Source organism: Glycine max, chromosome 18, assembly GCF_000004515.6.
Source record: "Glycine max cultivar Williams 82 chromosome 18, Glycine_max_v4.0, whole genome shotgun sequence".
Lineage (NCBI taxonomy): Eukaryota > Viridiplantae > Streptophyta > Magnoliopsida > Fabales > Fabaceae > Glycine > Glycine max.
This window is the reverse complement of record NC_038254.2, coordinates 25,059,082-25,063,413: the sequence shown is the minus strand read 5'-3', so window position 1 is coordinate 25,063,413 and position 4,332 is coordinate 25,059,082. Positions and strand designations below refer to the sequence as shown.

The 4,332-nt window shown below is 34.2% G+C and overlaps 1 long non-coding RNA gene across 1 annotated transcript; it reads right to left on the bottom strand.

The window, feature by feature from the left end:
- Positions 1-3,545: 3,545 nt before the first annotated feature.
- On the bottom strand, positions 3,546-3,895 carry LOC102669441 (uncharacterized). Its single transcript, XR_419532.3, has 2 exons — positions 3,793-3,895; positions 3,546-3,582 (listed from the first exon to the last, which is right to left on the bottom strand). It is a non-coding gene; the product is annotated as an uncharacterized lncRNA (long non-coding RNA).
- Positions 3,896-4,332: the final 437 nt, after the last annotated feature.

The window sequence follows — 4,332 nt, the reverse complement described above, 5'->3', positions numbered from 1 at the left end:
TCCAACACCCCTCCATTCAATGGATTTTCAAGGTTTGAAAAGTGAAATTTAGAATGAGGTGAATTTTAAGCAAACTCTCACCTCACACCAGTCCATAACATCTATTTAGACTTATTCAAACTGGATTTACACCTAAAATCTCACCGAATCAAAATTTGACTCTTCAACACCCAAATTTGCCCTAGAAATGGCTCTTTGTTCACTTTGGTCAATTATTTTTCTCTCTAGCACAGTCCAAGCTTTCTCATAAGTCCTAAATGACATTTCAAGCTAGGATTAACTCATTTTAACCTCCATTTACCACAGAATTCAGACTTAACCTTCCAACTCTCAAAGCCTCACTCTTTTTCCACTCATAGCATCACATTCTCACTTTCTAACCCTAGGTTAACTCTACCTTTCATCTCTAATAGTTTTCCATAAGTAATTTCAGCATATAAACATCACAAACATCATCACAAAAACCCTAAAACAGAATGGGTGTGTCTAACTCATCCAAACATGGCAATTTCAACAAGCTTTCAACAAATGTCTTCACAAATAATCATCACACAGCAGAAAACTAACAAAACTACTCCTCATATCTCCCAAAACCCCATACCCACGAAAATCAAGAGGGAAAGAAGTCCACCCAAACCTGGATTTTCGAAGTCCCACTCGTAGCCACGCACTTCACGACCCCGAAAATGCTCTCCTTTCACGATTTGGGGCAGAAATGAGCACCAAAGGTTGAAGCTTTGTGTGGAGCTTCAATGGTGAATGAGGAAGAAGAAAGCTACGTGAGAGAGGGAGAGAAAAGGCTTCTGAATTTCTGCTTTGGCTGAGTGAGGAGAGAGAAAAGCTTTTTGGTCTTAAATAAAAAGGGTTTTCCCTTTTTCCATTATTTTATTCAAGCTCTGCCACATGTCCCTATTTGAGTGGAGCCAAAAGGGCCCACTTTCCCTTTTTACTGTGACCCACACTCAGCCACAAAAGTGAGGAAATCTGACTTTTGAAACGCTAAAAATCCTGCCTCGGTTTGCGTGTCGTTTCTCTGGTTCCAGTTTCTCGCGTTTCTCTGCGTCCGTCAGGGCCAGTTTTCGAAAGCAAGCAATATATATATATCAAAACGCTCAGAATAAAACCCCAAGCGTGGTTCAGAGGTTGGTTTCGTTAAATTTTAAGTTGCACGCAAAACGATGATTTTTAAACTAATTAATTAAGAATTAACCCATAACCTCCCAGTTATGGATTTCTCTTCCTTAATTAGTCTAACCCGCGTATCTTGCCCCTACTATTCCCACCCTTACCAAGAACATATATGCATATACACTGAATAATACTTATATATATATATATAATCATTCAAAATACATCGTTTCCAAAGATTCCGGGTAGAAATTTCCAGGATGTTACAATTAGAAGATGATTCTGATTACCTTAATTAGAATATGCTTTAGATGATTCTGATTATCTAAAGCTCAGAACAAATCATAATTATGTACCATAATTACATAATTAATTAGAAGATGATTCTGATTTTTTATTTATTTTGTATGGTAAGAACTAATATTTTTAAATATTAAATTTATTTATTTTTGTAAAATATTAAGAAAACTACCAGCTCAGACAGAATTTTTTTATACGAAGAATATTTATGACCTTATATAATCGTAGTATTAAAAAGTAATACTAAACAATGTCAGCAGATTAAACAATTGCAATAACATGTATGACCTTATATAATCATAGTATTGTGAAACTAATGGGGAACATGGACGTGATTTCAGCTACTCACCGTTTGTAACTTTGTATGTCGTAAGTTTGAGGATTGACCATTTGACCCACCAATTATGCATCAGCCACCATCGTCTTGGACAGTTGGACTAATCAAAAGAAACTCAATAGTAATTGACTCTTAAAGAATGATAATAGTAATAATTGACAAAAGACAATAATGATTAAATAAATAAGTTATACATAATTATTTCCTTAAAAGAAATTACTGCATAATTACAAAGTAGAAAAATTACTGCATAAAATTTGAATTTTTCTTTCATTCTAATTTTTCTCTCCATTCCATTATTACATTCATATAAATAAATGTTATGAGTCAATAGTCAATACCCCCAACTCCACTCTTTCGAATAAGCATAAGCATTGTCCACTGTGCCTATGTACCTCCACTTAAATAATGATTTTCCTTTTGCATTCTATAAGAAGAGGCAAAGTGAATGATAGTTTGATATATCTAATGATCTTTTCCAATCTTCACAATAGAAAATCTAAAAGAAATACTGCAACCATGGAAGAAGAAGAGGTGTGTCTCCATGATGTTAACTACTAAGGTTCTATATATGCAAAATATATACATACTTGAGGGCTGTATATAGTAATATATAATGGCTAAGTGTAAGTTTGTTTATGAATCTTAGTCTAAAATTAAATTACTAACTAACCTGCCACTCTCGAAGGCCCTGCATACTTTTGGGATTCAATTTCTTAATAGGAACCATGATTCCAGAACCTGCTTTGGTCGGTGCTAGTGTCTTCTCATCCAACCATCCTTTGTATACTTTTCTGAAACCTCCTTCTCCAAGCAATGCATCCGATTTGAAACTCTTGGTGGCTGCTTTCAGATTAGAGACCATGTTGGCAGCTTTGAAAGCAAGCGCGTAGAAGTTTATGTTGATACAAAAAGATACAATACAAACAGGGTATTAATAAATAGTGGATTTCTTTTTCCTTAGGAATGAATAATATTATCTAGTAAATAAAACTATAAAACTAAAAAGAGTGAAAGGCATACACTAACTCACCCAACAACCTCATGACCCAAAATTCTTGGGCAAATTGCAGGAGGGACCTTCAAACACACAGAAAATAGATCTTAAAAATTCAATAAGAAGTTCCACTAAGGCTTTTAAAAAAAGAAAGATATCTAGATCAAAAGAAAGGGTATGAAAGGGGAATCATCACTTGCTGTCATAATATCCAATTTGACAAAGCTATTTTTTAGAGGAAAATATATACACTGTTGAGGAATTGACAAAGCTATTTTTCCGAGGAAAATATATATACACTGTTGAGGAATAACCTCCTACAAAATATGACATGTGCAGACTTATAAGTTATAACCTACCTCAATTTCACTGTGTTCCTTTATAGACTCACTAAGTTATGACATGTGCAGACTTATAAGTTATAACCTACCTCTTTAACCAGAACTTTAACATCTGCTTTGGATTTGGCTTCTAGCTCTCCATACTGTTTTAACAAAATTTCCAGCTGCTCCTTAGTAGCATCTAAATTCTCCAATAGTACATCATTCTGCTAAACAATTGATTGTCAAATCCTGATAAGAATTTCGCCCCTGGATATCATGTCATTAGCCATTATTGAAATCAACAAGTCCTAAAAAGAAAATTTAATATATGTAAAATAAATGCGAGAATGTCATACCATTTCCAATGATTGTCGTCTAAGTTCCTCCATATCCCACTGCATTTGGGTAAACCTTTCTCTCACAATTAGAATAGCCTGCTGCAAGTTCTCCTTATTTTTCAGTTTGGTAGTTTCAAGTTCTACTTCCAAATCCTTGACCTGAACAGATCCAATCAATTATAGACACACTTAATATCTATATAAAAAAATTGAGATAATATGCTTGTTATAGAGCCACAAATTCCATAAATATCCACAGATTATAGACATATTTATTTTTCAACTTGAGTTGTCTCATCAATCTCAGATACAGGCAAACTAAAAAATATATAAAATAATTTACAAGGAAATGCATGCCCAGTCATGTACCTTTGTTGCAAGAAAATCCTTTGCAGCTATTTCTTGATTTAATCTAACTATAAGGTCCTCCATATCAGTTTTTGCAGTGCCTAGCCTTCGCTACATGGTTGAAAGAGACCTGTTCAATTTATTGCGTTGATCTAGTGGAAGGACTAATTGAGTATCACCTGTAGACTTCAACTTTGTGTGGCCCATAATAGTTGTCTCTCTTGAAACCATAGCAGATCCAGGAAGGTCATGAGAGCTATAACCAGATGAATTTGGAATCCCAAAATTAGACATGTCACTACCTCGTATTGAGCTTCCATTACTTCCAACACTCTCATTTGAAAGCTTACGAACATGAGCAACAACCTTAGCATGAAAAGCTCCATGGTATTATTACCTAAAAGTGAGGAATAATATAAATTACCATTATTTTTTACCTTTTCTGCAACATACTTCATAGCAAACATGTGATGTCTCAAAGCCACTATTTGAAGTTCAAAATATAATGTTTTAGATTATTTGACTCATTTGAGTAACAAAACCAAAAGTTCATAGCAGTAA